The sequence below is a fragment of the Anabrus simplex genome, chromosome 2 (genome assembly GCF_040414725.1).
Source record: "Anabrus simplex isolate iqAnaSimp1 chromosome 2, ASM4041472v1, whole genome shotgun sequence".
NCBI lineage: Eukaryota > Metazoa > Arthropoda > Insecta > Orthoptera > Tettigoniidae > Anabrus > Anabrus simplex.
This window is the reverse complement of record NC_090266.1, coordinates 364,991,930-365,005,797: the sequence shown is the minus strand read 5'-3', so window position 1 is coordinate 365,005,797 and position 13,868 is coordinate 364,991,930.

Below are 13,868 nucleotides of genomic sequence, written 5' to 3'. Positions count from 1 at the left end.
TTCTTTCTTTGCCTTTTATCGCCACTAGGTCCAGCTTTCGGAAAGGGTCGAACATCTTCTGGTGAAAGGTTCTCCATTTGTGGTCTTTGAGTTTCCTCGCAAAGTTTTCCAGTAGGTCTAGGTGTTCCAGGCGTGGTAGCAGAAGGGACAGAGTTGTCTGAAACAGTGACTTCTTCACTGGTAACGCATGATGGCTCGAATTCCTCACCACTGAAAGCAAGCCTAGAAAAAGGCCATATTCCTGTCTCAGAAAAAGCAGCAGTTGTGTTCTTCACAGTGAAGGAAGCTTGAAAGGCAACATTCGTTAATGCTGCTAAGTTATGAGTTATTATAGTTTTACCAGATTAGCAGTCATCCAGTCGTGCTGTGCGACTCGTAGCTTTCCTTTGAATGGCCCCATGACTCCTATATCTAGTGGCTGCCGCCGGTGTGTGCAGTGCGGGGGGAAAGTGACCAAAACGATACCATGCTCTCGGGCATACAGAATAGTGTTGGCTACTAAATGCATGATTCGAAGCAGTGTATCGATTCATTCAAGTGTCCGAGTGAATCGATTCACAGGAACGGCGCGCTCACGGCACACGATTCAGCTTACTGCCAGCGGACAGTGCTGAGTGGCCCACTCACTGGATGTAGACGGGGCGCCGAGCTTCCGCTGCAGCGAGACAGTGAATCATGGCACATCGAAAGAATCGTGAACGAGCTCGGCTCAGTGAGACACAAGATACACACGGCTCCTTATCGGCTCACTGGACACTGGCGGAGAGCCGAGCTTCCGCCAGCGAGACATGCAGTGAGCCATAGCACACCGAAAGAGTCGTGAACGAGCACGGCTCAGTGTGACACAAGATACACACGGCTCCTTATCGGCTCACTGGACACTGCCGGAGAGCCGAGCTTCCACTGCAGCGAGACATACAGTGAGCCATGGTACACTGAAAGAATCGTAAGCTATAATGGACTCTCGAGCTCAGCTCATTTGAAAATAATACCAATTTGCATTCACTGTCCTCTTCTTACAGGGAGGTTTAAATAATAGATGGATTTATTTGCAGTGTTAAAAAGGTAGTCAAAACATAATTCTGAAGTAGCTAGTAAGTAGCTACGCGATACTAACCGCACGACAACTCGCCCATACCAAACACAACAAATAAATGGCGGGAAAACAAATGTCAGCTGAAGAGCAGGGGTGCCACTCTCAAAATAATGAAATTATATATTAGGACTTTCAATTGTTTTGCGGGTTATTCAAATTGTTCAAATGTGCCCCTTTCTCCCCTACTTGTAATTCACAGGGATGTACAGAATTTTCACTCTCCGTGTCTAGTATTTGTTAAAAATATTCTCTACAGCAAGCTAGTGCTGCACGTTGAAATGATCAGTTGAGATGTACACTACACAAATGATTCAATAGAAGAGGTCAGAAATGGATGAAAAATGTGCTATGTTTTACTGAGACAATGTTAGGCCTTTCGTGTCTGTGGATAAGATTCACTGGTGAACTCCAATTTTAGTACTATTTCATCGGGCATTTTTCCATCCGATATGCAACCTTATGTTTTACCACAGAATGGTTTGGGCAGAATACCGTTTGACAGTTTTACTGCAGTCAAAAAACAGTCTCATTTCCACCCATGTCTACATGTATAGATTTTAAAACTGCTGGAAAGGTATCTAAATTTCTGGAAAATCTGGAGTATACTTTGGTGTACAAAAGTCTTTTCGCTTAAGTTCGAGAAATAGTTATAAAACCCGGAATAGTACAAAGTACTGTACATATTCGCGTCAATACCTCTGTCTTAAGCTTCCTAAATGAGACTTTCTGTTCATACTTTCATAATTTCAAGAATAAAAATAAAATTATTCCATAAAATTCTGCCCACTTTAACATCTGGTAATCATTAATATATTTCTACTAGTCACTCTCTATGCAGTCATATTTCCAGTATGACTGCTCTTCACTGGCAATAAAGTGTCATTTTAATGTACTTAGCAATTTAATATTTTATTACGTCTGCACTTGCTGTTTCATGGCACTGCAGTTTATGAACATTCATTTCCACGTCCTTTGCTATAATTCTGTTTCCATGTCCATTCTCCCCCCTCTCCCACATATGATTCCAAAATTTGACACATTACTGGTGAGATTGGAAAGTACGTTTCTCATTTTTTTCTTTTTAACAATTTGCTTTATTCGCACCGACACAGATAGGTTATGGCGACAATGGGAAAGGAAACGGCTAGGAATGGGAAGGAAGCGGCCGTGGCCTTAACTAAGGCATTTGCCTGGTGTGAAAATGGGAAACCACGGAAAACCATCTCCAGGGATGCCGATAGTGGGATTCGAACCAAATACTGGATACTGGCCGCACTTAAGCGACTGCAGCTATCGAGCTGGGTAATTTGATATTTGTGTTATTATTTATGTTGTTTGAATTACGAGATTTGGGGGTGAGTGAGCTTCATACAATACAGTTGTGAAGATAAGTCAGTTAAAATACCGCCCTCCCAAGGGAACTGTCCGAAACCAGAAACAGAGTTGTCGAATACGATTCCTCACATCTAGTAGAGGATGTAACAGTATGTCTTCGCAATATGTCTTCATGAAACACATTAACTGTCGAATGAAAGGAGAGCCACATCAAGCATGGACAGTTAGAAAAAAAGCAACATTGAATACATTTAGTTGATGAAGAGCAAGTGTTAACAACCTGGGGAAGCAAACGTTGCATAGTGTTAGTGTCCACACTGTTCTGTACAGCGACGCTACACGCATACAATCAGAAAAGGTCATTCCTGGTGGGCATATCGTGGCAGTTGTTTCCACCGAAATGGACCAGTGGTGACTCGAGCTTTTAAAAGTCGAACGTTAACCTCACTATTCTTAAAAATATGACTGGGAGGTGCAGTCTCTCTTTATACAAAAAGGAAAATTCAAAGTATTAGTAATGTGGCAGTAATTCACCTCTGTGGTGTAGTAATTGGGTTCGATTCCCTGCTCTGCCAAGAAATTTGAAAAGGGGTACGAGGGCTGGAACAGGATCCACTCAGCCTCGGGAGGTCAACTGAGTAGAGGTGGGTTCGATTCCCACCTCAGCCATCCTGGAAGTGGCTTTCCGTGGTTTCCCACTTCTCCTCCATGCAAATGCCGGGAGGGTACCTAACTTAAGGCCACAGCCGTTTCCTTTCCTCTTCCTTGTCTATCCATTCCCATCTTCCCATCCCCCACCAAGGACCCTGTTCAGCATAGCAGGTGAGGCCGCCTGGGCGAGATACTGGTCATCCTCCCCAGTTGTATCCCGTATCCCAGTTGTCTCACGCTCCAGGACACCGCCTTTGAGGCGGTAGAGATGGGATCCCTCGCTGAGTCGGAGAGAAACCAACCCTGGAGGGAAGCAGATTAAGAAAGTAAGTAATGTGGCAGATCAATCGCCAGTTTGATTCCACATGTGTATAGTAAGGGACAATGGGGGAATCATACGCATCGAAGGCATTTTCGTGATTGGAACTCAATCCATAAATCAAATATTGAGCTGAATTTGTAACTTTAAACTGTAATTATTCAAATCTGATATGGATATTTTAACTAAATTAATAGGCAGTTATATTTAATTGAAACAGTAAAAAATACGTACTTGTGATTGACTCCCCACTCATTCGGCTAATGATGCAGGGAGGTTAGTTAATGACAACATACGAATCACTAAATTTGAATTCTTAATTACTTATTCCAAAGTAATGAAACATAATTAAGACAAGTAGCTCAAATGGGCCTTAATTAATGTCTTACTCTTGGAGCGAATCTCCTAGGCGCTAACGCAAACGAACCACACAATTAACTAAAACAAGGACATAAAAGTAGTTGCAAGAATTAAATGGCTCAATTATTCCCTTACTACAGGATACACAGGCATGTTCCTGAAAAATGGCACAAGGAGCCAATAAAGGGCACGGAGTTTTCCACCCATTTTTTAGCACTTGTATGAAACTCCAATGGACGATTTTTTTTAATAGAGGAGACTTTATTCTCGCTTTTGTATACAGTCTGATTCTTCTACCCCTTTGAGTATAGTTTTAGGTCACACTTTGCACACACAAGAATTTTATAGACTGCCTGAATTAACTCATTAGGCATTTGCAACGGCGAATGAAACCTTTGCACTTGTGGAAATGTGAATTAGGTTCACGCCAATCGTCATCATCCAGTGTCATCGCAGGTTCCTCGCTAGCCCAAATGGAACCGAGAGTAGATTCATGAACAGTGCGAGATAGTTCGAATCTCCGAAGGAGCTGTTTTCATTTTTTAATATTGCCTTACTTTGCTGGCATGTTGCCTCACATATGTTTTCAGCGACTGGATGTTTATGTGGACCTGAAAGAGTAGTTTGATGATCAGGTCAGGACGGGAACAGTATAGCCTGTGAAAGGGAACTGAGGTACTTGAACACAAGTTCTCTAATGCAGCATGTGCTCCAAATGGTGACATTGATTAATCCATATTTTGGCACGCCGTTGAACCGAGACTCTGGCTTGTTGGGTCGTTTTATATGTAACGGAACTGCAGTCCTCCGTAATTAGATTTCGAAGGATCTCAGGATATTCCAGCTGTTGTGCACAGACAGAATGTCACACAGAAAGCAGACCAATGGTGTTAAGTCTGCTGATCTGGCGGGTCTGCGGACAGATTCTCCTCTTCCTACCCAATAACCAGGGTGTGTAGAATTTAGGTGCTTACGGATGACTGCTGAATTGTGCGATTGAGCTCCGTAATGCTGAAACCGCATATTACCACGCTGTCCTAGACGCGCATCATCTAACAAGAGTGATAATTGATGGCGGAGGAACTGTAGATAGCGGGTTCCTATCAAATGGCCCTCAACGAAATGTGGCCTATTAGCTGGCTACCCAAAATACCACACCAGACATTTTACTCCCCATCGTACATGAAATGCTTCCTCTCTCCCCCATCGCAGTCCGGCTTGAGCTGTGGCAGGAGGCGGTTCGCGCGACTCTGCCTCATTGCGTGCGACGTGTAGTGTTCTATTATTCTACAGTGTAATTACGTAAAGTGAAAATGGCAACCAACGGCATCCGGAAAAATACAATTAAATGTGCTTTCCCTGACAAGGCAAATAAACCCGGCCCTGCGGAAATACACGAGTGGATACAGCAAACTTTAAAGTTGAATGTCGACCAACTGGAGGCCATACAACTTGACAATTTGGAAACGGCAGTCTACATCAAGTTAACCAGTAAACTGTTAATGGAGAAGATCCTACTCACGACCAATGGACACTCACAGGTACGAAAATTTAATGGCTCTATATCTGTTGTGGTGATAACATGTGCAGACGTGGATAGCAAATTAGTGAGAATAATGAACCTCCCCATAGATATGCCAAATGAAAGAATAATGTCTTTCTTTAGCAAGTATGGCAAAGTAAGAGAAATCCGGAATGAGAGGTGGTCCTCCACCTATATTTATAATATATACAGTGGAATTAGGGCCATGCGCATAGAGTTAAAAACTGCCATACCCCCCATTGTATCTATAGAGGGATACAGGGCGCAGGTTGTTTACGAAGGGCAACCGAAATCCTGCTTTTCCTGTAATGCTACAGATCATTTTCGACAGGACTGTCCCATACGGTGCGGAGAGAAAGAAAATAAATCGGGGCCTAGACTCCTTAGTGAGATAGTTGCCGATAATGAATGTCACAGTGACTCCCTGGCTGTACTAGAGTCAGAGCGGATGTCCACAAGTACCACACACGTAGAAAACCCGGTCCCGGTCCAACCACAAGTTGCAGAACAACAACAAACGGATGACTCACCTCACGTCTCGCAGACACCAGTCAGCCGGGTCGACTCCCCAACTGCAATATGTACACAGCCACAACCACAACAGTCAAAGCTGGACACACATGAGCAATACCAAACATCTGCCAATACTCAGCCACAGATAGACAGCCTTGTAGGAACAGGCAGCTTAATTATAAACAACATTCCAGAAGGAACTAGCAGCGCACCTACCAACAATGACGCGGAGAGTGTATTGCCTGCTACGGTACTAGAGACAGCTGGGGAGGGGGACATAAATGTCCCACCCCCGAATCAGAACCCCACTGCCGATCCAGTGACCACTAGCATGCAGTGGCTTGCAGAAATAGAAGACGATACCTCTACCCTTATGGAAACTCAAGACACGGGGTCAGGGACCCCAGCAAGCATACAGGTCGATGAACCACCACTAAAAGACGCCGCCATGGCGAAAATCACACCGAAATTGAAAACACAACGACACTCGCGGGAAGAAACCCACAAGCCCTACACGACAAGGGATCCGCGTCTACACGGGAGTAGAATTGCAGAAAGAAGATAGTTTCTCCCTGACACCCCCCCCCCGCTCACCCCTCTGTTCTTTTGCCCTATCAGGAATGTCACCTCGAATGCTGAGGCTATCAACCTATACAATGAAGACAGCACTACTGAATGGGACGCCAGCTAGTAAACATTAAACACAACCGTCCAAGACTGCGACGAATACTCACCACTTTCCTTCCCATAATTACTAGGAAGACGATATACAATGGTCCCCCTTAGGATCATGCTGCTGACTTACACGATATTATCTCTTAACATAAACTGTATCCAGGCTCCCAGTAAGCAACTTCTGTTCCGGCAACTTCTGCGTGACCAGGATGTTGATATTGCCCTTCTTCAAGAAGTAGCTACGGAGGAACTGCAATCAATACCTGCATGTGAGAAAATCTTAAATGTTAACGAGGACAACCGTGGTACTGCTATATACATCAAAGACCACATCCAATACACCGATACAGTTCTGCTTCTAAACTCTCGCGGAATTAGTATTCGTATTAACGATCTATTAATAGTAAATATTTATGCACCATCGGGTTCGAACGCAAAACTCGAACGAAGGACCTTTTTTTTACGACAGAAATATTACCCCTTCTTCAACAATTTAAGGGTAACATGATCCTTGGAGGCGATTTTAATGCAGTACTTTCGCCTAAAGACCAAACAGGTAACTTTCAGGGCTGCCCTGCGTTAGCTGCGCTGATACAAGGTTTACAATTGAAAGATACGTGGGAACTGAAGAAACCCCACAGCCCTGGCTACACATATTTTTACAACACGGGAGCATCTCACTTGGACCGCATTTACATAAGTACACAGTTACAAGACGAGCTACGTGAAGTTGATTTATGCCCGGTGGAATTTTCGAATCACTGTGCTTATATTTGTAAGGTCAGACAGCCGGCTATGGGGCCGGCACGTGGAAGGGGTACATGGAAATTAAACTGCAATATTTTGCGTGAAGAGGAGTTACAGGACCACTTCTCCACTGAATGGGAAATATGGAAACGACATATACACCAATATCGAGATATATTAGATTGGTGGTTGTTATATGCTAAACCTCGAACAATAGGGTTATTGAAGGCCTACAGTTCCCAACGTCGACGGCTACTCAACCAGACTACGGACTTTTATTACAGATGTTTACGGCAGCTCTATACTGCAGATCCTACCAACCCGCGAACGTACCAGCGCATTAAGCAGGTACGAGCCCAGCTATTGACACTGCACAGGCGATACCAAGAAGGTTTGAAAATTCGCGTTCGAGACAACCATTATACCAGCGAAGAGGCTCCTTCCATATAAAACTTCCTTCGAGAATGTCGCAGCGGGCGACAGAAATATATTCATCAGCTTACTACCCAGGACGGCCAAATTGTTCAAGACCACCCACGAATACAAGCAACACTTGAAAACTTCTTTCAAGACTTGTATGGAGAAGGCGAGGTAACCCATCTTGATCACCGACACACGTTTTTCGATGGAATTCGTGGAAGTATTCAGCACCGTGAACAAGACAGTCTGACGGCTGAGTTAACGGAAGACGAAATATATCAAGCAATCAAGCAGAGCGCATCCCATAAATCACCAGGAATAGATGGACTGGGGAAGGAGTTCTATGTACAGCTATGGCCCATCATCAAAGCCGAACTTGTGCTGATACTAAATAACGCCCTGCAACCTGACAGGAACATTACAAAGATGAAGCAAGGTCAAATAGTTCTAACTCCAAAGAAAGGGAAACCAACGACCCCAGCCGACTTTAGACCTCTCTCACTCCTCAACTTTGATTACAAGTTACTTACTCGCTGCTTGAAACAACGGCTCAACAATTTCTTAGCAGACGTAACCTCCAGCCAACAGTCAGGAGCTGTTCAGGGAAGAAGTATTTTGAACACTGTCTGTGCCATTCGCGATATGATTAGTAAGTCACTCGTAGAGAAGCAACGGCGACAGCTGCTCTCTTTGGACTTTGATCACGCATTTGATAGAGTTAACCATGGTTATTTGATCGAAGTGTTTAAAGCATTAGGTTTCACTATATCTTTTACCACTCTGATGGCTAAAATACTGACTGGCGGCTCTTCTAAAATAACTGTGAACGGTTACCTTTCAAACCCTATCAAAATTACACGAGGAGTACGGCAAGGTTGTCCCTTATCGATGATGCTTTTTGTGCTATCCTTGGAACCCTTTATTGTCAATATATTACGTACCTTCCCCCTGGTATGATCGATGTCTTTGTCTGCGCTGACGATGTCACATTAATTCTGGATCGCAATGCTGACTACCAGCGTCTTTTCACCGAGCTTGACACTTATGGACACTATTCCGGTGCACATCTCAACTTCAAAAAAACTAAAACTATGCGGATAGGTTATCGAAGCAGGACTTCCGAAATTGTTCCCTCATGGATGCAGGTAACTGATGAGGTTAAGATACTCGGCATCCAGTTCTGTAATAGCATACATCAGATGATTTAAAAAAGTTGGTCCCTTGCCCTTGCATCGGTGAAAAGTATACTGCACCAAGTTAAATATAAATTCGTGGTGATACAACAACGAGTGCAATATGTCAATATGTATGGTCTAAGCAAAATCTGGTATCTAAGCCAAATTTTACCAATGCCAAGAGTAGTTGGCATCCGTATAGTTTCAGCAGTAGGCTGGTATATCTGGCAAGGATCACTTTTCCGCGTCGCACGACCTACACTCATGCTCGCTAAATCTGAAGGAGGTCTTGGTCTTATTGATGTACAGCTTAAAAGTAAAGTGCTCTTCTTGTTACGGAATCTGAGAATGATGCAAGCAGCAGACAACCGCAGATCCGGCAATTTTTTACTGGGAATGTGTAACCCGGAAGAGATTAAGAACCCGCCAGCATTTTATGATGTCCACCACCACGCGCCACATGCACGATATATGCGATGTGAGATGAGCTACGTTCCTCGTAGTCTCCTCCTATCTCCAGACATAACAACGAAGAAACTTTATACGTATGTGCATACACAGCAATATCAAGTCCCGAAAATAGTTCGGACAGCGATGTGAATAAACTGGAACCGCGTCCAGCGGAACATCTCAAATCACATTCTCCCTCAGATAATATGTGATACGTGGTATAAGGTAGTTCATGATATCATTCCTACAAATAGCAACCTCCATCGCATCCATATGCAGGACAACGCCGCCTGTGAATTTTGCCGAGCTCCTAGGGATACAATCCAACATAGACTGACGGAATGTGACGTCACCCAACAAGTGTGGAGTGAATTTAAAGTGAAACTACATTCCATCATAAATCAGCCCAAGATCTATATTGCCTCTGAGTGGACAATTCGACCTACCTTTAGCTTGCGACCGGTTCAGTTAAATAATACTGTAGTGCTCCTCTTAGGCACTTATGTACATTGTGTGTTACAAGCCAAAAGACCCTACACCAAACATGAGCTCTTCGCAGACATCAGTGTTAGTGTATACAAAGCCCTCGCGTCCCCCAGAAGAAGCTCTATATTGGAGACTTTATTAATAAACTGGTAGCAGTCATCTAACTATGCAACTGTGTGAATAGTGTAACTACTAAAACTTCTCTCTCTTTCACAAGAGTGTCGTTTCCTACGCGAACGTACACAGTGGTGCACGCGTTATATGGGTTAGCTTGTGTTATTTTTTACTTCTTTAGCTCCGATTACTGTGACGCTGTTTGGTTGGTGTGTATTGTTGTAGGCAGGGAATGTGTATCTGATGTAAATTCTCGCTCCTTTATTCACTTATTGTATAGTATATTGTGTTCGCTGGCATACAATACTCCAGTTAGTCATTGACTCACAAAAGGTGTGTGTTTGTTGTTTAGCAATCTTCTCGTTTGAAGTATATTGTATTTGAATTATATGTATTGTAATATACTATGTTGACAATAAAAATATATTTTAAAAACATAAAAAACTGGGGTTTGTCAACGCTCCAATAATGCATGCTGTAGCGATTCACGGTACCATTATTGTGAAACAATGATTTTTCCGAAAACAAGACTTTTGAAATAAACGCCCCATCAATTGCTACTTGCCACAGTGTCCATTCTGAAATGTTGACCCAACCTCGGATATCTGCCCCGTGGATCTCCTGGTGTAGTTGCATATGATAGGAGTGAAAGTGACTATGAAAGTGCTACAGCGACTGGCCTGTTGTGCCACTATCCATGTGCTCGTGTGCGCGTTACCTGTCGTAGCGTTCCGCACAACCTCTGCACTACATCAGCTCCAGAAGTAACAGGTGCCTCTCAATCGGGAGAGTGACCCTGTTGTTTGCAAATGGTGTTCCAGATTACTACGGCAGTTATTATCCATATCCCAATAAAACAGCATGGCCTGTGGAAGGAGCCTGAGGTACTTGAACACAAGTTCGCTAATGCAATATGTGATTCAAATGGTAACCTTGATTAATGCAAATTCGGGCACGCTATTGAACTGAGACTCTGACTTGTTGGAGATATGTACCGGTACTACAGATGACTGGCTGATATCAGGCTGCCGTGCCACTATCCCTGTACTCTTGTGCTGGTTACCCGTGATAGATTTCAACACAACCTCTACGGTACATCAGCTCCAGAAGTAACAGGTGTCTCTCTAACTTGAGGCAATGTGGCATGTGGCACGAACAGGCACGAATACAAACAAAATGTATTTCTAGGGGAGATTCGCACCATCAGCCAACGCCGCGATGGATAGTACCGGTGCCATTTAGCCAAGTGAGCCACGCTGACAACACAGATCAAACGTCTACAGATCGTACTTACTGTGCGTTCACTTCCGTTCCACCAAGTCGAACACTTTTAATACCTCAGTATCGTTGTTTTCAGGATTCCCCTCATATTTTACAATGTCAGATCATTTGGCACGTATCGTTAACATTATCGTTTGACAGATAGGTGCATTTTGTAACCAACGTCTTGCTGTGATGACGTCGTCTAATTTTAGAGTCTCGTTTCCTCTGCAAGTTCTACTCGGTGCCAAGGTACAATATCACAGGTAAGCAAAAGAATTTAAACCATACCTGCCCTTGAAGCTTGAAGTAGTCAAGTGGTCAAATTAATGCGGGAAGAATGTAATAAGAAGATAAATAAAATCACCTGAAATTTCTCCACTGTCACTACCTCGTTTCAGTTTCCTCCAAATTCATACTTCCTTCATTACTAAGTGGTTCCCTCAATGTGTCATATATTCATCATTTGTGTGCAATTGTTACTGAAATCATTCTTACATCATTTTACTCTCGTCCCTTCATCTTCTTTGTACTACGTCATTCGTCCCTTTCCAATATTTTTTTATATTCATCTCCATTCTATATATTTCCATGGTATACATTTATTTGCTGAACATAATAGGCTTACGTCCAAATACATGTTCCCGTACAAACCCAAATAATAATAAAAATAAATCTAATGGAAGTAAAAGAGACGAAGTCTAACCCTAACCCTTCTTCTCACTCATATGCATCTAACTCTCATAGAAACACTTATTTCAACAGAGCTCTGCTTTCCATATCCGCTGATTTCACATTTCGTCATTCTCAGCGAATGTGCCAACCTGATCACCTACTGACTTAGCATTTCCTAATATTGTTTAGGTACTGACCTACTCCAAGTTAAATTCCAGTTCACTTGTGCGTCAACAGTTACATCATAACTCTCATTCTCTAACTTGCTTACCACAATTAGTTCAATTTCAGGTCCATGTTTTGCCATTACAATAATAACATGCTCTATCACTATCAATTAAACCTTCCACAATTAAAATTTCTTACCACATCGCCATCTTAAGTACACTTCACACACCTTCCACCTTTTCACTGTATCTCCACATTTAACACTCCGATATAACAAGCCTGCCTTCAAATTTCACACTTAACCGCACTAATCAACTCTACACAAATAAATCTTTATCTCTAAAAGACTTGCTTATCACTCTTACACAATCCTCAAATTCGTTTTCACTTTGCACCTTTAACTCTTTAGCCTTCCTTTCTATGAACATACCTCTTATAGCTTTATTTCAAAAATTATCTTTACCGCACATAAATACCGGTTTAAATCCCCTTCTTTCTCCCATTCTCTGAAAATATACCTTTCGATATTCTGCTCATCCCCTTTTTCTAATAATGCCCGGGTTTTGGCACTCAACAGTTTATTTCTTAGCTTTACCATATCCTTACAGTTACCTATTAATTGCAGATCATTGCCTGCAATCCCACATAGTACACATAATGTCTTATCTCTACCCTTTAAAACCAACCCTTATTCTTGTGTATTCCCATCAGCCACCATAGTAACCCTCCTCTATTTAACCCATCTACGTTCGTTATATTTAGGTCTGTCACTTTCATTACTTTGTTAAAAACACTAAGCGATCCTCTTTGCCTACAACCCTTCTATCAATTTCTGCCTTTGTATAGCTCTACAACTCCTCAAAAGTACCTACTCTAGCAAGGCCTCTAGCTTCTTTCTTATTCCAAAACTCTTCCCACACTCTCCATGTATCTTTTATTTTTTCTAACCAGCATCCCTTATACATGCTCTTCTTTTGTTGCTTGTACGCGGCCTGGAGCACCCTCCCCCTTCTTCTCTTTTAAAAATCATCCAATATTTAACCACTCTTATCACACACTCTACCTCTATATCTTCCCCACACATTAATTCCACCCCTGCATTCGCTGCGTACTGATGGAGTCCCATCACAGCCTAACCAAATTTACTAATAATTTGTCTTAAGCACACTCTCATTTCCTCCAGCCCCCATACTTCCACCCCATACATTACCCTACCAAATTCAACCGATTTCAATGCTAACCTCAAAGTTTGGCCACTAAACGTTTGGCTGAGGCTAAGGCTGCCATTCCCCTTACTCTTCGCTCTTTTGATTTGATCTCCCGTGTCCCTTTTCTGTTAAAAATCACTCCTAGATATTCCAACTTGTTTACTTGTTCCAACCTCTCTCCCTGTACCATCCAAACCCTTTCCTTTTCCTTCCTTTATGTTTCTGCATTAATAACACTTTAGATTTTTCCCGGTTAATTTTCAAGTCCCATTTCTTCGCATATTCCGACACTGTATTTAAACTTCTCTGCATCCCCCCTGCGGTTAATGTCAGCAAAATCATATCGTCTGCAAAAATCAATCCCGGTATCTTCAACCCATTAATCACCGGTACCGCCCAGTTGTCCCCCCCCCCCCGGGTGTCCATCCAAAATATCATTGATGAATAAAATAAACAATAACGGGGATAATTGTCATCCTTGTTTTAAACCCACCATAGACTCTATGGGCCTACTCAATCTGTTTTCCTCCAATTTTACACAGCACCTGACCACCTTATATATCGCCTCAACGGCACGCATAATCTTCTCCGAAACCCCCAACCTACCCAATTTTTCTATTAGGTCACCTCTATTTACCTTATCAAACGCCTTTTCAAAGACAATTGCCGCTAC